At 37.7% G+C, this 21,890-nt stretch overlaps 1 long non-coding RNA gene and 1 pseudogene across 7 annotated transcripts in view; one reads left to right on the forward strand and one right to left on the reverse strand.

Annotated features, from left to right (window-relative positions):
• The window catches only part of LOC144318563 (uncharacterized), a 153,129-nt gene that overhangs the window by 6,823 nt on the left and 124,416 nt on the right, over positions 1–21,890 (forward strand). The window contains exons 2-3 of one of the 7 annotated variants that reach the window (XR_013384567.1): positions 3,956–4,113; positions 9,386–9,566. The exons of 4 other annotated variants lie outside the window; for them this stretch is intronic. This is a non-coding gene — a long non-coding RNA (uncharacterized LOC144318563). Of the gene's footprint in view, positions 1–3,955; positions 4,114–9,385; positions 9,567–18,537; positions 18,680–21,890 lie in introns of those variants that run through there. 2 more of the 7 variants (XR_013384566.1, XR_013384568.1) reach the window with 2 other exon arrangements.
• On the reverse strand, positions 2,074–2,188 carry LOC144319856 (U4 spliceosomal RNA; annotated as a pseudogene).

Genomic DNA, 21,890 nt, shown 5'->3' on the forward strand with positions numbered 1-21,890 from the left:
ATTCATACAGCTCTTACATACAGCCATGTACACATCACCCAGTTCAAATTATGAAACATTTCCAGCATCCTAGAAGGCCTTTGTACCCCAGGAAATGCCTTTCCCTACCAAGGTAACCATTAGTTGACCTGTAGTACATAAATTACTTTGTCTGTTCTTATGAATGGAATCATGTATTATGTCCTCTTTCATGTCTGGTTTCTTTGGCTCACCTTTATTTCTGTGACATTCATTCATGTTGTTGGATGATACATAGTTCACTCTTTGTCTTTTTTTTTTAATCTCTTTTTTTGGAGTTCAATTTGCCAACATATAGCATAACACCCAGTGTTCATCCCATCACGTGCCCCCCTCAGTGTCATTCTTTGTCTTTGCTGAATAGTATTCCATTTATGAACATATCACTATCTTTTTTATTGTTGATGGATATTTAAGTGTCTTAGTTTTGGGCCAATATGAATAAATCTATGAATGTTGTATCTTTTGTTGGACACAATGTTCATGTCTTTTGGGACATTATGCACGAATTGGAACTGCTAGGTTAGAAGATAGGTGTTTTTACCTTAGTAGATAGTGCCAGACGAGTTTTGAAAGTACTTGTACAATTTACATTTCTGCCAGCTGCTGATAGGAGTTCCAGTTTCCCCATGTCCTTGCCAAACTTGGTATTGTAAGTTTTTTAAAACTTTAGTTTTAGTGGGGGGTGTGTAGTGATATCTCATGGTTTTAATTTATAGTTCTGATGAAAAAAGGTGGTATTAATTGAAAACATTTCTAGGTAAATTTATTTTTTGGAAGCAGAAGTATGTATTCGGAGCACTACAGTTACTTAATTGCTGAATCTGTGCTTGTAAGTTAAACCCGTTTTTCTAAATGGGCCTTAATATGTGTGCAGCAATGACCGTGTGCTTAAAGAACACAGTTATGCCCAAAGAGAATGCCTGTGGTCAGGATGCCCACTTCTTCTGGCTCTGTTGCCAGTAACTGAGTTGAATTGGTTTTGCTATCAGTAAGATGAATGCTTTAAGCTAAATGATTGCTAACACACATGATGGGTTTCAGAAACCTCCTTCTGCGGAAGAAGTAGGTTGGAATGGAAAGCATTCTAGATCAGGAATCAATCTGGGCTCTTTGCACTTTGTAGTCTTTGCTTTACTTAATGGCTCTAAACCCCAATAGTAAGTCTCTTCCTCTTCCTCCTCCTTCCCGACTTTCCCTCCTTTTAAAGATTTGATATGAAAAGAAGCAATATAATAATTCCTTAAGCCTGGAAATTAAGATAACTAGAATATGTCTTATTAAACTATATAAGTAATGATTAAATATGTACACTAAGAAACTGTGTAGGCCTTGAGTTATTCAAATTTAGCAGTATGGTCATTTACCATATGTATAGAGAGTAATTTTTTTCCACAATAAATCTAGAAACATTTGCAACCAAAATTAAAGCCCTGTCTATGTGAAATTGCAGAATTTCCACAAACTTAATTTTCTTGGAGTGGATTTGGTTTGCATTTTCTAAATCCTGGGATATGATTTACCCTGACCTTATTTCCTTGCATTTTACTTGATTTTATTTGGTTTTGGGTTTGTTTTGTAGTAATATTTTCTGTTGTTTCTTTGAATAGCATTGTTTCTTTTTCCATTTTTTTTTAACTCACTGACACAGCTCATTAAAGTTTCTGAAAATAATGGCTTACTGGGATCCAGGCTCATACAGAATTAATCATATCTTTTCTTCTGGTTATTGTTCTTCTTGAGATATTCATTAAATAATATTAGATGGAATTCTAACAGTAGTGTCAAAGATACTGTTTATTCTGTGTATACCAATTGCAGAAGCAGTAAAAACTTGTGGTCAAGAGCATGGGCTTTGGAGTCAGATTATAGGACTTGAGTTCTGGCTCTTCTTACTAGCAATAATGATCTTAGGAAAGTTCCCAAATTTTCAGTTACATTATGTGCAGATAATAAAGGTTCTTACTCATAGGACCATCATGTGAATTAAATGAGGTAATAGTTCATATAAAGTATTTTTAACAGTGTCTTGTACTTAGTAGTCACTCAGCAAATGTTAGCTAACATTATAAATATTACTGTCTTTAAGGTTTTAGTGAGGATTAAATATTAGCAATAATTGCGCCTCGGATAAACCTCATTGGCTATGATACTGCCACTGCGCAAAGCTGTGTGAGGATTAAATATAATAATAACATGAGTAAAGTGTATGTCCAAAGGCCTACAACATAGTAACCAATTAACATTGGTTAATATTACTATCAAACAAAAATTTTTCTCTGGTCAGTTGGTTTTATACAATTTCTATATATTCAAGTAAAACTACACTTCAGGACCCTGTCCCTCCCCATTAAAAAAATGAATTTGCAATTTGAATATTTGGTACTCAGAAAACATGGATTTCCAGGATAATGCTTGAAGCTTATAAAAATTATAATGTAGCTAAAATGTTATTTTGTAATGAAAGAAGGAAGTGGTATTAATAACTTTAAAAAACTAAGTTTTGAACTTTTTTTTTTTAAGATTTTATTTATTTATACATGAGAGACACAGAGTGAGAGGCAGAGACGCAGGCAGAGGGAGAAGCAGGCTCCATGCAGGGAGCTCGATGCAGAACTCCATCCCAGGACCCCGGGATCACACCTTGAGCCAAAGGCAGATGCTCAACTTTTGAGCCACCCAGGTGTCCCTGAACATTTTTTTCTTGAATAATGATTTGATAACATTTTAAAAATTTCTTAATAATTTTGTTCTGTGACCATTTAAACTCCCATCAGTAGAGAGAAGGTTTGGGGGTATGGCCCTATAATACTCTGGGGCCATAGAAATTGCACTCAGAATCATATTAATTTGATACTGGTCTCACTTAACATTTCTTAATTCGCTTCCTGTTCATCTGTGCTTCTGCCTGGCCTCCCTGTGTTTCTCAGTAGTAGAGTTCCTTGTCTTGTACCTAGTTCATTACTACGTCACTATATGCATCTCTGCCTTGTTTTTTCAAGAGATCAAACCATACAACTTATTTCAGTCTTCCAAGAGAGATTTGATTTTTCACCCTCAGCTCCATCTCACCTTAAGTGAGTTCTTAAAAGCAAGATCTCTAAAAAGTTAAGTACTTACCTGTCTGAAACTGTCAGGGTCAGTGAGTACTTTTGAACAGGTTGTGCACTGCACAACTTTAAGAAGTGCCATTCACATAGACTACATACAGACTACTGGACTGCTCATGGTGGCCCAGTGACCAATAGCCTATTTCTTAAACTTTTTCACATGCTGTATTTCTCCTTGGATAGATACTCTGGATCTTGTCTTACTTGACTTTTTGTTTGTTTTAAATGCTACATGCCATATCATTACATGCTGATTAAATTTTTTTAAAGATTTTATTTATTTATTCATGAGAGACACACACAGAGAAAGGCAGAGACACAGGCAGAGGGAGAAGCAGGCTCCACGCAGGGAGCCCGATGTGGGGCTCGATCCCGGATCCCAAGATCACGCCCTGAGCCAAAGGCAGATGCTCAATCGCTGAGCTACCCAGGTGTCCCTTATTACATGCTGAAATAGCACTTTAAAGAGTGGTCTTCCCTGGACAACATGTGCTGAGATTCATGCCCCAGTATTGATAGTCTTCTTTAATCATCTGATACCATGTCTCAATTTTAAAAGGCCACCACCTGTTGTTCAGTGTTGTTGCCTTCACATAGAATATTCCTTTTCTACTTTATCCTGCAGGAATCTTATTCTTTAAATTGTAGTTTAGAAGCTCTTAATCTCTGGTATCTTCCCACATCACCTAAGCTGCAGTTTCTTTCCTTTCTCTTGATTTCTTTTAGTATCTTATTTCTCTAGTTAGACTATAGATTTTAAGGGGAAGGGGTAGTGTTTTGTCTTTATGTTCTTTGTAATACCTGTATCAATGCTTTGCTCGTAATAGATGCTGAATATTTGTAGAATGTCTTGGTGTAAGTGCTGCTAAGAAGAGCAGTCAAGTAATCATGTGCTTAATGGAATCAAGAGGAGAGAGGTCACCAACGGAGAAGTGTAGTGATGTGTCTGAGGTGATAATCAGTCTTGAATATACTCAATGGCAAAGTAAGTTGCAATGTGTTAAATTATATAAACCAATGTGGATGACCATGATGAGTACAATTAAATGGGAGAGGAGAACAGGGATTGATTAGAACCTGACATGAATCCAAACTGGAACCATTTTCTTACATTTAGAAGTTCTGTCAAATGTCAGAAAAATAAAAATAAATTTAGATCTAAGTTAACAGCACTCTACATTCAGTTTAATGTTTAAAACCATGAAGAACTAACTAGGTCCTAGGAGAGCTCTCATCAAGCCTTTCTAGGACTACCATCACATTGGATTATTATAAACAAAAACCTCACTTTATGGTGAGATTCCAACAAAACTAAAATGAGTCGGGAGATTTTTCTCCCTTCTTGTAACCATCTAGACACAGGAATGAATAGGCATAGAGAGAGCTGAGATTATTACTTATTTCTGGAGAATCACATTTTTGACAGATTCCCGCACACTCATGAGTGTTCGTTCATCACATGCAAAGATTTAGCTTAATTCCTTCCACAACTAACTTGAAGCCCTGTAATACCTAACTGGCCATAATTGTGCCTGCTTTGATACAAAAAGTATTTATGTGCCTGTCATGGATAAGGCTATGTGTTCTGTACTCTTTGGGCACGTGTTACTATCTGTACCCTCTGGAGATTGTATGTAAGTGGGGAACACATCGTCAGTAACTGCTCCCTAGGGACAAGTTGATAATATACAGTGATACATGCTGTAATAGAGGTACAAATAATATAGCGGGAGAAGGGAATGGGGGAGACTAATTCTACTGGTTGCAGCTCTAATAGCTTGATCTAACGCTGTTCTTTTTATAGTATCTAGGTAACACATGGAAGCTGTTCTTGGATGTTTGACTGCTCACCAGATAACCAAAGTTTATTTATGTCACAGTTTGGGGGAACTGTATTGATGGGGTATTTTCCAGGGAGCCCAACTTGTTGCAGATGGGACAGTGTTGCAGGTGGACTTCAGCCTTACAGACATGTTAACTGGAGTTTCCAGGTTACCCAGAATGCCAGTTTCTTAGCAGTAGACTAACACTAAGAATGCTCTCTCACCCCGATTAATTGCTCTTCATGTCTTGTTAGTTTTGTCTCCTAAATAATTCGCGTACCTTCCCAATACTCTCCATGTCCACTGCTCAAGCCTTAATCCTAGCTTTTGTCATTTCTCACTTGTACCATGGAGTAGCCTTCTAACTGGTCTCCCTATCTCAAGTATTGCCCCAACCCATCTTTTATGCTGCAGTAGTGTGCTCTTTTTAAAAGAAATTTCATTGTAATCTCTTTAAAATTTCTCAGTTCTTCTGTCATATCTATACATAAAAGTCAAAATTCCTTAGAATAATATACAGACCTTTCTAATTTAGATTTTCCCAATCCTTATTCCATTCCCCTGTTTTATATCCTTTACTGCATGCTAAACCCATTTTCCGGAAGTCAGGTTTTTCTTGTTTGTCACCATTTTGCTGCCATTCCCACTCTCTGGAGAACCCCTATAGCCCTCCTCAAGGTAGACTCCTCTTCATTGTTAAGAGTTAATTTATATATTCTTTGTTCCAGGAAACCTTTCTTAAACTAAAGGAGTATCTTTTTTGTGTTCTCTTTCCTACACCTAGTAGTGCATACCCTCTTACAATAATTCATTGTTTTTCGGTCCACCAGTAGAGTTTGTATTCCTGGAAGGCAGAGGCAGTGTTCTTTTCATTTTTGCAACTGAGACATAGGTAAAATGTATCTTTATTAAATGAATGAAATAGACACTTGATATTCTATTTGATTTGATTTACTAATTTACAAGCAATCTTGAAGATCCATTGCATGAAGTAATTTTTATTTTGTGGAGGCATAAATGTGAATCAGGTGCCAGTGGGGTTGGTGTGCAGAAATGAGTCACTCACCTTGTGAAGATCCTAGCCAACTATTTAATATCATCATTTCAGAGTGGCTTTTTTTTTTCTTTATGCAGACTGCCAAAAGTTCTATTGTAAAATTTTAGTTAGAGGATGAGTTCAGTCAGTTTTTGTGGGTTGTTTTTATGAAATTGTGTTCATAGAAAAATGAGTAGTGATTACTAGTTTAAAATGTTATAAATATCCCTCTGCAGTATGGCCATGCTTTCTGTGTACTTAGCAGAAACAGGAATTTCCACTTAGCTATTCATTTCAATAGCTAATTCCTGGCATCCTCAGGAAAAGGAAACATGGTGTGGAATTATTTCTTATTCTTTGGGCCTGATATTTTGCATGGTACTCTTCTGTAGAGAATGTACATAAATTGTTACTTGTGTATCATTTTCAACTATTAGCTGGCTTTCCTGCTAATTAGTTGGAATTCCATTGTTCCTGAATTCCCTGTCCTATAAATATGAGTTATAACTTAAATTTTCTCTTTATAGTGCTTTTTGTACCATCGTTTCTTTGTTTTTTCTCCCACTCAGAATACAGTATTCCTCATCTTGTTTGATAAACACATGCCCTCTACCCCTTGTCTGAATTTCTTTGAATCTCTTCTCCCATTGTCACGGAGACTTTGCCTTATCTGTTATCCTCTTCCACATTTTCCACTTCTCCCTCCCTGCTGGCTTTTTCCTTTTAGCCTATTAGAATGTACCCATCTTAAAAATCAGAACAGCTTCCCTCTAATTGTTGTCCTCATCTAGGTATTTCCTTATACTTTTCCTTCTTTCACACACAAGTGTATTGAATATATGGTCAGACGTCATCTCAGATTTCTCATCCCTTTCATTTCTTAATCCATTTTATCTGATTTCCATCCCTATTTCTGTGAAACTCTTCTTGCTATGGTCTCTCATGACCTGCATGTTATTAAACCAGGGAACAATCTGCTACTGGATGCAGATACTGTTTTCTCTTGAATTCCTGTATGTTCTAATTCTGTCTGGTCCTCAAATATTGCTGTTCTCTGGATTCCTTTCTTGGTTTTACTCTTTTTTTTCTTTTTTAAAAAAACAAACTCCTACTTAATGATCTTATTTGCTCCCATGGCTCCAAAATCACTTTTAAAGTCATGACTTTCAGGGACGCCCAGGTGGCTCAGTGGTTGAGTGTCTGCCTTCGGCTCAGGGTGTGATCCTGAAGACCCAGGATCGAGTCCCACATCGGGTTCTCTGTGAAGAGCCTGCTTCTCCCTCTACCTGTGTGTCTGCCTCTCTCTGTGTCTCTCATGAATAAATAAATAAAATCTTTAAAAAAACTAATCAAGTTAATGACTTTCATATCTGTATTTTCATTTGCAGTTTCTCTCATGAGCTACCTTCTCCATTCAACTGTGTGTCTGCTATACTTTGTTCCACAGAATCTCAATATGTGCCAAACTGAACTGTACTCTTCCTACCATAGATACTTTTTTTCTCTTCAATTCCTTTTAGTGAAGAGAAGCACCATTAAAATCAAACCCTAATGTCCCTCTGGTGTTTATCCCCTCAAATTCAATTGAATCCAATATAGTTTTATCTGTTTATGTCTCATGGTTCTAATTCCTTTTTTTCTATACTTACTTACTGTTTTACTGGAAAACTTACTGTTTTCCTCCAAAGTTACTTCCTCACTTCCTAAGACTGATTCCAGTCTCATCTGATGTATAATCCATTCAAGACGCTGCTCTATTTTTTCTGAAACTTATCTCTCATGAATGTATTCCCCTGCTTGAAATTCTTCAGTGCTTCCCCATTACATTCAAGATAAGATCCAAATTTCTTAGCATAGTGTACATAGGGGCCATGTGTTCTGGCTCCGTGTTTCTCTCTAACCACAACACTTACCTCCTGTATGCAGTTCAACTTTCTATCAGGTCCAGGGAGCACTCCACTCTCCACCTTCCATGCTTCTCTTTTGCCCTTCTAACCTCTTCCTCCTGGTTATTCTCTGATCAGCTCTCATACTTCAGTCTTGATGTCACTTCTTCCAAGCCTCTTGCTTCTCTTTTTCATCTACTCTTTTGGCATTGCTACACTTACTATTTCATATTTCTTTTATAGCATTGATTAATTCTACTATAATGGTTTGTCTGAGTCTTCCCTAGACTGTAAGCTCTCTGGCAGCAGAAATTATGTATTTTATCTTTGTATCTTAGTAACTAGAATGTACTTATGAAATATATTTAATAAAAATTTGTTGGATAAAAATATGTCTGATTTCTAATTACTTCAGAAATAATCACTGCTATTATATTACAATGCTTTATAAAAAATCATGTAATACAAAGTAGGTTTACTTTTTAAAAACGGTCACAACTCCTATATGAACCAAGGAACTTGAAGGTAGAGAAAGCAGCATAGGAATACATATGGCAGTAAGTATAGTAAAGCCTTTGCAATGCAATTCCAATACTAACTACCTAGAGTTAGACCAGACTTCATAGGTTAAGGGTACAATGCTTTACAAGACTACCCTCATTTCAGATACCAGCTACAAACTTGAAAATTCCCAGGACTTCTCTCACTTTTGACCAGTTGGTTACAAATTTGGGAGGTTCCCATGACTCCCTCAGGTTTGATTGATTATTCACTAGAACAACTCACAGAACTAGGAAAGCACTATACTTATAGTTTTATTATAGCAAAAAAGTAACATGTCAGAACTAGCTAAAAGAAGAGACTCTTAGAATGAGGTCTGGGAGGGCCCCAAATAATGAAATTTCCATGTCCTCTCCCCATGTAGTTAGAACATTTTCCTCCACACACCACCCCTCCTTTGATGTATGATAGTGCATAGAGTATCGCTAGCTAGCCAAGGGAGCTCATCTGAGCTTCAGTGTCCAGAATTTTTATTGGGGTTTCATTACATAGCCAATTGACTGAATCATTGGCCACGAGGTTCCGTTCAGTCTCTGTCCCTACCTCTCCTTCCTGGTGGTGGGGTTGATATTACGTGGCTCAAAAGTCCCAACCTTCTAATCATATGATTTGTCTTTCTGTCTTGTCCAGTCCCCATCCTGATTCATTTCATTAACAGAAACTCTCTTGGAGTCCACCATAAATAACAAAGACACTCCTATCACTGGGAAAATGCAAAGAGTTTAGAGGCTACCTCATGAGACAGGGACAAAGGCCAGCCACATTCTTAATCCAACAGCCTTAGGCCATCTAAAACAAAATAAGCCTAGTCACCAAAACTGAAGCATCTACAAAACATGAATTACGTTGATAATCCAGAATTTGTTTTAATCATATCAAGAAAAGGCCATATTCCAAAGGAAATGAAAACAAGATATTGAAGAATTATTTGTGCTTCTCTGTCCATTGCAGTATTATTTCCAATAGCTAAGATACGGAAACAACCCAAGTGTCCATCAATGGATGAATGGATAAAGAAGATGTGGTGTGTGTATATACCTGTATAATGGAATATTGTTCAGCTATAAGAAGAAAGGACATCCTACCATTTGCAACAACATCGATAGAGCTTGAGGACATTATACTAAGTGAAGTAAGCTAGATAGACAAATACTATATGTTATCATTTATATGTTCAATAGAAAAAAAGCCAAGCTCATAGAAACAATGGAATAGTGGTTGTCGGGGCTGGCAGGGGTCTGGGGTGGCTAATAGTGTATAAAAGGGTACAGACTTTTAGATATAAGATAGTCTGAGGATCTAGTATACAGCATTGTAACTTAGTTAATAATACTGTATTATATAATTGAAATTTGCTAAGAGAATAAACTTTAATGTTCTCACCCAAAAGAGGAGGGAGCAAGGAATTTGGGATTCATGTACAGATTTTTTTTCTAAGATTTTATTTATTTATGAGAGAGGGAGAGACATAGGCAGAGGGAGAAGCAGACTCCCGGGGGGGAGCCCAGTGCAGGACTCAATCCCAGGACCAAAGGCAGATGCTCAACCACTGAGCCACCCAGGCATCCCAATGTACAGATTTTTCTGAATGATACTTAAAAACTGAATTGACAGCATAAATTTTTATTTGGCAAAGTCTATTAGAAGCTGTCCGTACAAAGTAATTTTATCAGGATCAGGATATACTTCTGAATTAGATTACACAAACTTCATTTTAGAGAATACATTTCAACATTGCATTGATGTGGACAGTTCAGAGCATATAGACAATGAAACTTAAATGATTCTTCTTTAAAAGCTGATGGCCTGTGAAATCTTACTGAGTCCTACATCTTTTGAGTTGGGTTGAATAGACAAAATAATCTAGAAATGTTATTTTTTCCATTTGCTATTCCTTACTGATATAACTTAAAATTCTATTTGCCATTTAATAATAGATCCAGGATTTGTTTATAACAGTAACTAAATCTTGCTTCAAGTTTCTGCCCACATTTACAGGCACCCTAGTCAAACAATATTACATTTATTGCACTAAGATTGACACTCTTTTATTAAGAGATGTTAGCCTGGAGTGAAGTATAACTCTTAGGAAGAAATCGAAAAGTCTCCCTAGGACTTTAGTCTCCAAAACTTAAAAATTATAAAGTAAGAAAAGAGGGTAAAACGACACAGTGCTTTTAGCTAGTGTAAATAAAAATGATTGTGCATAGAGGATCTCTGTTTCTGCAGAAGCAAAATCCTCTAACCCTCCTAGTCAAAACTGCAATTGATGATGGGCAAAATGTTTGAACTGGCAAGAAATTCAAAAAATTCAGAGGCCAAAAGCAGTATGAATACAGAAATCCAGAGAGGTAAAGTAGCACAAAGCTGCCTTTTGCCCCAGGAATTTGTGCAAAAGAATTGGGACCCTGAGCTCAATTTCTACAACTCAGGGTATCAAGGGTGGGAGACAAACTATAGCTTACCAAAGTTGGCCAGTCTAATAAAAGACCTCTTGTAAAAAGATCTATACTCAAAGGGTTATACCTTCAGTGTAAGGGTGAACTACAAATAGACCTGTCCTACAAAGGGGGACAGCAAGGAATATTAACAAAACTTAAACATTCCCTTGGCTAGAGGGGTCAGTAAATGACATACCTAAATCTGCCTGCTGCCTGTTTTGTACAGCCTGTGAGCTGAGAATGGTTGTTACATTTTTTAAATGGTTGAAAAAAATCAAGAGAAGAACAATACCACATGACATGAAAATGATATGTGAAATTCAAGTTTTAGTGTCCATAAGTGAAGTTTTATTGCCCCTACAGCCATGTTTATTCATTTACATATTGTCTGTGGTTGTTTTCACACTAGAACAGCTGAGTTGAGTAGTTGGAATAGGGACCATACATGGTCGGTAAAACAAAGTATTTAATATCTGGCCCTTTAAAGAAAAAGTTTAGGATTTATAATGGTTAGAAATCATTTGAGCTTTCTCTAAGTGTAGCTCATACTCTGACCAACGTTATACAGGACAGTCTCTTGTTAAATAGTAGATTTGAAATAATAGTACATAATTTAAAGGCAAAGAAGGGATGCCTCGCTAGCTCAGTCAGAGGAGCATGTGCTCTTAGTCTTGGGGTTGTGAGTTTGAGCCCCACATTCGGTGTAGAGATTACTTAAATGAATAAATATTAAGGAATAAGTAAAGGCAAAGAAATGGAACGTAAATTCCTGCAGTTCTGACAATCCATGTGACTCCTTTAAATTTGTGTTTGAATCTTAATGAAACAATGCAAACCGTAAGACACAATATTTTAGTGAACTTTAATATCTTTAAAATTGAAATATATTCTTATTCATTATAGTTAACTTTTTGAAACTGAAGAATCAAGAAAATAATTTTAAAGAGAATAATTTATGGGGCACCTGGGTGGCTCAGTGGTTGAGCATCTGCCTTTACCTCAGGTCGTGATCCCGGGGTCCTGGGATCGAGTCCTGCATCGGGCTCCCCATAGGGAGCCTGCTTCTCTCTCTGCCTGTGTCTCTGCCTCTCTCTCTATGTCTCATGAATGAATAAAATATTTTTAAAAAAAGAAAAAGGAAAGTCACAGATTGAGAGAAAATATTCAAAGTGCATATACCTGACAAAGGACTTGTATCTGAATAAATAGATTAAATATTTATTTTAAGGCAAACTGCTTATTCTTTATTTTTGCACTTCAGTCACACTACTTTGGACATCAGATGTGTAGGGTTACCCCACCAACCAGTCTCCAAAACCAGCTGCATGTCCTACAATTCAGTTCAATTCTGACACTAACCAGAGTGAGCACAAATCCCACAGGTTAAGGGCTTAGTCACTGGCCACCGCTTTAGAGGCCAATCACAAGCAGGTGGTCCCCAGGTAGATATATGTTTTTCCCAACACCAAGCAGTTTGCCAGTTCTTAGCGGATACTGACCAAGTGTCCTACAATTTCACTCCATTTTGACACTATCTCCGTGGAGACAGTGTCATATCTCACAGATTAAGGTCTCAGTCCCAAAAGACTGTCCCCACTTCACATGCCAATTGCAAGTCCAGGTTATTACTTGTGCTTCTCACCAATGAACTATAGGTGGGTTTCCACCACCCTGTATTTGGATTCGATTGCTTTGCTATAGCAGCTCCCAGAACTCAGAAACATTTTACTTACTAGATTTTTGGTTTATTATAAAAGGTTATAACTCAGGAATGGCCAAGTGGAAGTGATGCATAGGGCAACATATGAGGGAAGGGGCATAGAGCTTCTGTGCTGTCTGGGCTTACCGCTCACCATCTCTAGGTGTTCACCAACCTGGGAACTCTAAAGCTTCTTCATTGGCGTTTTTGTGGATGCTCTATTGTATAGGTATGATTGATAAAATCACTGGCCACTGATTGATTCAACCTCCAGCCCCTCTCTCCATTCTGGAGATTGGGAGTCAAGGAGATGGGACTGAAAGTCTCTAATGATGGTGGGTTCTCTTGGCAAGTGGCCCTCAGCACCTTAGGATTTACAAAGTTAGCTCCTAAACATTAACTCGGGTGTGGTTGAAAGGGGCTTGTCATGAATGACAAGACACTCCTTTTACCTTTATGGTTTTGGAGCTATTTGAGGAACTAAGGACAAAAGGCAAATAGTATAACAAATGATGCCCTATGGGTCTTGTACAGTAGTGTCCCTCCCCCCCCCCCCCCCCCCCCCCCCGCTCTTGTCAGTAGGGGGTATGCTCCAAGATTCCCAGTGGATGCCTGAAACTGCAGATAGTACTGAACTCTATATGTAAGTAGGTTTTTTTTCCTATACATGCATACCTATGGTAAAGTTTGGTTTACAAGTTAGGCACAGTAAAAGACTAGTAACAATAATAATAGGACAATTATAACTATACTGCAATAAATGAATGTGATCTCTCAAAATATTTTATTGTACTGTGCTTACCCTTCTTGTGATATCAAATGCTAAAATGCCTGGGTGATGAGATGAAGTAAGTTCAGTAACATAGCATTGGGTATGTGGTATAGCACTGGGCTACTACTGAACTCACAGTATGTCAGAAGGATCATCTGCTTCCAGATAGAGGTTGACCATGGATAACTGAAACTATGGAAAATAAAACCATGGATAAGGTGGGCTACTGTATAGGAAATTCTAAGGTTTTAGGAGCTATGTGCCAGGAACAGTGGATGAAGATGAAATATATTTCTTGTCATAAATCACAATATCATACCAGGTTACTCACAATTTCTGTCCAGTTTAGTTACAAATTGAAGGTTTCCATGACTCCTTTCTTGGATTCAATCATCTGCTAGAACAGCTCACAGAATTCACGGAAACATTTATGTTTACCAGTGTGTTGTACAGTGAAGGATATGATAAAGGTTACATGTGAATAGCTAGATGATGAGATACCTAGGTTGAGGTCTGAAAGGGTTCCAAGCAGAAGAACTTCTGTCCCTGTAGACCTAGGGTGTGCTACTCTCCCGGCACATAAATGTGTCCAACAACCCAAAACCTCCCCAAACCCTGAACTGGTGGAATTTCTATGCAGGCTTCATCGCATAGACATGATTGATTTATTAACTCCATTTCCAGCCCCTGTCTCCTCTCCAGAGATTGGAGGGTGGAACTGAGTGTTCTAAGCTTCTAAACATGGCTGTCTTTTTTTGGTGACCAGTCCCCATCTAGGAGCCCACCAAGAGTCACCTCATTAGAGCAAAAAATGTTCCTATCACCCATGAAGTTCCAAAGGATTCAGGACCTCAGTGTTAGATGCCCCTATCACTCAGGAAGTTACAAAGGTCTTCTTAGGAGGTCTGTGTCAGAAAGTGAGGTTAAATTTTTTTTTTAATTTTTATTTATTTATGATAGTCACAGAGAGAGAGAGAGAGAGGCAGAGACACAGGCAGAGGGAGAAGCAGGCTCCATGCACCGGGAGCCCGACGTGGGATTCGATCCCGGGTCTCCAGGATCGCGCCCTGGGCCAAAGGCAGGCGCTAAACCGCTGCGCCACCCAGGGATCCCAGCGAGGTCAAATTTGATTAAATATTAGAACAAAATATTCTAGCATCCTTATTTTATAAGGGTTTTAGGAGCTTTATGTCAGGAATTGAGGGCAGTAACCAACATACATATTTCTTATTTCACACTACTCCTCAAAAATAAGAAAACATGATTTTTAAAAAAAATGCCTCGGGGGCACATGGGTGGCTCGGTCAGTTAAGTGGCTGTCTTCAGCTCAGGTCATGATCTCAAGGTCCTGGGATTGAGCCCCACATGGGGCTCTTGCTTCTCCCTCTCCCACTGCTTGACGCTCCACCTGCTTGTGCTCTCTCTCTACTCTCTCTCTCTTTCTCTGTCAAATAAATAAATATAATCTTAAAAAAAAAATCTTGAATGACATTTCACCCAAGATTTATTAATGGCTGGTAAACAGAGGAAAGGGTACAAAACATTAGTCATTAGAGAAATGCAACTTTTCAAAGTGACATTTTATATGTTAGGATTTAAAATAATTTATTTTCCTAATGGAAAGGCACTTGTATAAAATAATCACCAGTTACTCAACCATATTCTCCCCAATATACCTTCATCATTAATTAAATTCCTATCTTTAATGTGTAATAAAAAAATAATAGCAGACAAGATAGAATAAAGATCGGCATCTGTCAAATCAAAATCTTGCTAGGAGCTTGCTTTGATTTGTGTTTTATGTTCATTGAATCAGCTACCCCTTACCACAATCCCTGTAGTAGGATAAGGCCTATTTTATAGATGAGCATGTTAAGATTTAGGAAGGTTAAGGACCTTAATCGAAGGCATGAAGCTAGTAAGTGGTGGAAACTATATTTGAACTTAGTTCAGCCAACTTCAAAATTTAAGCTTCTTCCACAGAGCACCCACTGTTTCAGAGGTCAGTGAGGAAGGGATGGTGAGCAGCATGGTCAAGATTTGCAGGCTGCAAATATGGTAGTCTGATAGATCCATCACTCCAGTGAGCCCCAACATCTTGACTATGCAGCTGCCCCTCTAGGTGTCTCTTCACTGGCTGACCTGGGCCTCTGAGTAATCTCTGTAGCTCATCTGCCTCGTTTGAGTGCTAAGAAAATCAAGGACTGGACCATTGATCACCAGTCCTGGTAGTTACAGGTCTACCAGGGTGAGTCATCAGTACTGAAATAGAGAAGGGCCAAGGGGAAAGAGTGAAGATAATTTAGTGCAACATAGTCCTCAAAAGCAGAGCAGCATACTGTGTCCCTACTATTGTAGTAAAGTATAGCAGCAGAGAAAAGCAGAGAAGGGCCAAAAGAGGAAGTGAACTCAAAGGCAACTGTAAGCATACTGAAATAGGTGTATTTTCCTATAAAGTTTAACTTTAAAAATTAAAAAAAAACTTATATTCTAGTGAAAAGCAAAAGAATTATGATCATTTCTAGCACTGAAGCAGAAAACGTATTTATGCAGTTCTTGAAAAAGCAGTGAAGAAAATTATGGCTTAATGTTAATTTGGTAAAAGTAGTATCATCTGGTTGAAATGTTTGAGTGCTTAGACTATTGTAAAATGTGAAAACTGCCTTAGCACAGAAATGCTTAGTTCTCAGAGTGAAGTCTGGTTCTCCCAGTTAAATCATTCTGGGTTTTAGTCCTAATTTTGTCATTAGTTTTAGACATAGCAGATCTGCTCACTAGCCTTAGATAGTGTTTAGGAGTCTTGGTGTTTTTATTAAGTCAGAGATTTAGACTATATATTTTAATAATCATCACTATCTTTTAAAAATCTTTTGCCATATGCTAGGAGCCATACACATTGCTTTGAAATAAGTTTTCTCATATAATTGAGATATATTTAACATTGTGTATCTTATAAATGAAGAAACTAAAATTTAGTGTTTATATCTGGGATTGGACCCTGGCTGCATTTGATTCCACTTTAAACTACTATATTTTCCTATCTATGGGTCCTCAACTCCAGTATGCAGAGAGTCTGTTCCCTTGCATCAGATCAACAAACAGACATTGTTAGGTGTGAATCCTTGAAAGCCAGAAGTCTTGATTAGTTTCTTAATTTTCTCTTTAACTGTCAATGCCAAACATATTTTAAGCCTGGTTGAACTCAAGCAAAGGAACAAAAAGAAACTTAAAATTTATTAAGGAGAAGTATATTTTAGTTTTTTACCCTGCTAACCACTCTTCCTTCCTTCCACCATATTTAGTACGGCATTTTTCACATGATCCACATTCAGTAATACTTGATTCACTACAGGTAGGAAGGTTAGAAAATGGTCAGTTATGCTTGGTAAAAAAAAAAAGTTATATATATATGCATGATACATGTCTGTGTGCATACACACACAAACTCAAAGATTTCATCTAAACACATGTTTAATGTGAAGGAACTGATAATAACCAAGAGTTTGGGGTTAAGACTGATCCTGCAGAGGAGGTGAGGAGGAGAATGGGAGGGAGAACAGTTCATTTTGCCTGCCTACGCACAGGCCTGCAGTAAAAACAGATTATACGTTCCTCCCTCAGAGGCTAAGTCTTAGTCTTTCTGATAGTGAAATCTTCAGACACTTTGAGCTATGATTAAGAAGCCCTTCCTGGGGCACTTCGGTGGCTCAGTTGGTTAAGCAACTGACTCTTGATCTCAGCCCAGGTCTTGATCCCTGGGTCATGAGTTCAGGTACCACACTGGGCCCCACACTGGGCATAGAACCTACTTAAAAAAAATAGAAGAAGTCCTTCCTATTTCAGATATTTGCACCTGACATATCCCATGAAGAATTAATATCCAAAATACATAAAGAACTGATACTACTCAACACCAAAAAAACCCTAAATAATCCAATGAAAAAATGGGCAGAAGACATGAACAGACATTTCTCCAAAGAAGACATACAGGGGGCCAATAAACATGAAAAAATGCCCAACAGCACTTCTCCTCAAGGAAATACAAGTCAAAATTACAATGAGATATCACCTCACTCTTATTATATGGCTAAAAGCAAAAACGCAAGAGACAACAAATGTTGGCAAGGATATGGAGAACCAATAACTCTCTTGCACTGTTGATAGGAATATAAACTAGTACAGCCACTCTGAAAAACTGTATGGAGATTCCTCAAAAAGTTAAAAATAGAACTACTTTATGAGATGTCTGGGTGGCTTAGTTGGTTGAGTGTCTGACTCTTGGTTTTGGCTCAGGTTGTGATCTCAGGGTCATAAGATTGTGCCCAGTGTTGGGCTCTGTGCTCAGTGTGGAGTCTCCTTGTCCCTCTTCCTCTGCTCCTCCTCTTGTGCTTGCTTGCTCTCTCTAAAATAAATAGAATCTTTAAAACAACTATCTTATGGTCCAGCAATTGTACTACTGGATATTTACCCCCAAAATATGAAAACACTAATTCAAAGGGGGTTTACATTCACCTTGTTTATTGTAGCCTTACTTACAATAGCCAAAATATGGAAACAGCCCAAGTGTCCATGGACAGGTGAATGAACAAAGAAAGAAAATATGATACATACACAGATGTGATGGAATATTACTCAGCCATAAAAAATGAAATTTTGCCATTTGCAATGATGTGGATAGAACTACAGATTATAATGCTAAGTGAAATAAGTCAGAGAAAGACAAATACCATATTACCTCACTCATGTAGAATTTAAGAAATGAAACAACTAGAGGAAAAAAGGAGAGTGAAGAAGAGAGAGAGAGAGAGAAAGAGAGAGAGAGACCAAGAATCAGATTTCACTATGGAGAACAAACTAATGGTTACCAGGGGGAAGATGATGGGGTGGGGGAATGGGTGAAATGGATGACAGAAATTAAGGAGGGCACTTTTTGGAATGAACACTGGATGATGGATTGAATTTAAGATTTTACAATAAAAATTTTTTGAATAATTTTAAAAAAGCCTTCCTGTGTGATTTCCCCAACTTTCCATTTGATAAGGTGTCCTGTTCTTTATTACAAGGGCATTTTCCTCACCCTTGGTTGTGCTTCTGGATAATTTGTTTTCACCATTACTTTTTAAAAAGATTTCTTTTCTTCAGTAGTTTTATTTAGCCTTTTGTCTTTTACATTTTTTTCTTTTTAAGATTTTATTTATTCATGACAGACACACAGAGAGAGAGAGGCAGAGACACAGGCAGAGGGAGAAGCAGGCTCCATGCAGGGAACCCGACATGGGACTCCATCCTGGGTCTCTAGGATCACATCCCGAGCTGAAGGCGGCGCTAAACTGGTGAGCCACTGGGGCTGCCCTTGTGGGGGAGTTTCATTTACCAAAGTATTTTAATGTATTGGGTCTGCAGAAATATTTATGAATTAGGTAAAGTCTTCATTGACAGTAAAACCATATATATCATGATTAGCCTATAAATTAAGTATAGGACCTCTATCCCAATACCAATGTCAAAAAAAAATTTTACAGAATTTTGTTTTTAATTCATAGATCCAATGGTCTTTCTTCTGAAAACTGGAAGAAGCTCTTCAAAGAGTAGTTTTAGCCTTGGAGAAGCCCAGATAATTGTATATATATATTTTTGGTTAAGAAACACACATTAAGATTATTGTTTTATCAAATAAGTATTATGATTATATGTCAAATTTCTACCAGTTGTGAAATTCAAATATTTTAGAAGGCCTTTTTATTTCAAGTAATACCTCTCCTTGACTTTGAGACAGAATAAGATTTACTTGGATAAGCATCAATCTAAGTTCTACGTTAACTATCATGATGAGATGATTCTATGCACTCATTTCTTATAAATGCCCTCTTTAGGGACGCCTGGGTGGCTCAGCGGTTGGGCGCCTGCCTTTGGCTCAGATCGTGATCCCGGGATACAGGATCAAGTTCTGCTGCAGGCTCCCTGCAAGGAGCCTGCTTCTTCCTCTGCCTATGTCTCTGCCACTCTCAGTTTGTGACTCTCATGAATAAATAAATAAATCTATAAATAAATAAATGCCCTCTTTATTAAGTGTGCCTATCTGTAGTCATCCAAACTTATAAAACTGGACATGTAATAGATTGAATCTTTTCTGATACCAGAGAAGTATACAGATTACCCATGATTTTTAAAAATAATATTTGTTAATGAATATATTGGCATTTCTTTCCACCAAAAAAAAAAAAATAGAACTTTTTAGGGATTCTCTTATATCTCTTAAAAATATCACCAGAATTTCCGTTGTAATGTCTACTTTGTCATCTGTGACATGAAGCTAATTTCCATAATGCTTGGCATCTAAACAGCCATGACTGCACCTGTTGCTGGGGTGGCCTCTCAGGGAGTGGTTCTAGCCTTGGGGAGGACCCAAATAATTTGGTGGTGAGGAGGCCCCAACTGAAGAAAGGGAAAGTGCTTTTTTGGAACATTTCAGTTATTTTTCCTACTAATATATTGCAATTAGGCTTTTACTTCCTCAACTCCCTTTCACTTTTCAATCCACTACAATCTTCTCCCCTTCCCTCAAACTCCATCAAAATAGATGTCACTGGGGTCACAATTAATTACTAAGTGATAAAGTCGAGGAACAGATTTCAGCTCTTATCTCATGTGACCCTGCATAGGGCTTGACACTTTTGATCATCTTATTATCTTTTATTTTTGGTTTCTGTGATCCCTGTCTACAAGTTCTCTACCTCTCTGACTACTTGTCCTTATACTTTCATTTTCCCATTGACTGTTGGGTGCTCCCCACAGGAGTATTCACTCCTGTGATGGCTGATTGTATGTGTGAACTTGGCTAGGCTGTAGTAAATAAACCAGTTATTTAATCAAGCACTAATACAAAATATTTAGTAGGTTTTGGCTAACACCTAAAATCCATTCACTTTAAGAAGATAATGTGAGTAGGCCTCATCCAATGTTGGAAGACCTTAAGAGCAAAAACAGGTTTTCTGGAGAAAAAGAAATCGTGCCTCAAGACTGTTACATCACCCTCTGCCTGAGTTTCTGAGTTTCTAGCCTGCTGGACTGCCCATCCGAAAAATTGCAGACTTATGTGCCCTTCGGATTTCAGAATGCCAAAGCCCCCACAATCATGTGAGCCAATCTTTGAAATAAATCTCTTTAAAATACACACACACATACACACATGCACAACTCCTATTCTATTTCTGTGAAGAACTCTGATGGATTACAAATCCCTTTGCTATTTATACATCATATTTCAAATAATTCATCCATTTCATTTCTTTGGCTGTGTCTTTGATTTTGCAATATTTATCCCCGTCTCTTATCTGAACTCTTCATTATATTCTAAGTACTAAACATCTCTGCATGGATGCCTGAATCTAATCTTAAACTCAGTATGTCCAAATGGAATTTTTTTCTCCTCACCCCAACCCCCTTCTCTTATTTCCTCTCTCAGTTAATGACATTTCTGTGCGCAATCATCCTATTTAGCAATCTCAGAGTTGTCCTTGATTCCCCTTTCTCTCTGTCATCATGTGTGTCTAATTGGCCCCTTATTTGGACAGTTTTTTCTCTTTGGTAACCCTTAGATCTATTCCTTTTTGCTCATTGAGAAAGATTATTTCCACTACATTAGGTTAGAATCTCTCTAATCATCTCCTGCATGGATTTTTTAAACCTAATTAAAATTATTTTCTTAATCTGATGTTTGTGTTCACCACCGAACCTTTTATATTATTCTCCACAGATCCGCAAGGGTTATTGTCCTTGTCATAACTATTGCATTTCATTGTAATCATTTGTTTATATGTTTTTGCTTCCCTTCTAGACTGGGACCCATTCATTAATTCATGTTGGATTAATAAACATGATGTTCACTGTTTTCTTTATAACAAAGATCTAAAAAGAAAAAATAACAAAGATCTACTAATTTGCTGTTTTCCTAGGGAATCAAATTAATGAATCAAATGAGACTGAATCCAGTTATTTTTTTTATTCCTAATATGTTTGTAATAATTCAGTTTTTTCCAATACAGCTGTTCTTGATATCCATTAAGTGGACTTCATTTTTTCTTTTTTTAAGAGAGAGAGCATTTGGGGGAGGGCAGAGAGAAAGGGAGAGAGAATCTTTTTTTTTTTTTTTAATTTTTATTTATTTATGATAGTTACACAGAGAGAGAGAGAGAGGCGCAGAGACATAGGCAGAGGGAGAAGCAGGCTCCATGCACCGGGAGCCCGACGTGGGATTCGATCCTGGGTCTCCAGGATCGCGCCCTGAGCCAAAGGCAGGCGCCAAACCGCTGTGCCACCCAGGGATCCCAAGGGAGAGAGAATCTTAAGCAGGCTTCACACTTGGCATGGAGCCCAATGTGTTGTTTATCTCATGATCCTGAGATCATGATCTGAGCCAAAATCAAGAGTTAGACACTTAACCAACTGAGCCACCAGGGCCCCCCACAAGTGGACTTCAAATAGATGCTTAAATGCTCTAAAATTTTATGGGAAACTTAATTTTTCTGCAGAGAATGACCAGTT

The sequence above is a fragment of the Canis aureus genome, chromosome 8 (genome assembly GCF_053574225.1).
Source record: "Canis aureus isolate CA01 chromosome 8, VMU_Caureus_v.1.0, whole genome shotgun sequence".
Lineage (NCBI taxonomy): Eukaryota > Metazoa > Chordata > Mammalia > Carnivora > Canidae > Canis > Canis aureus.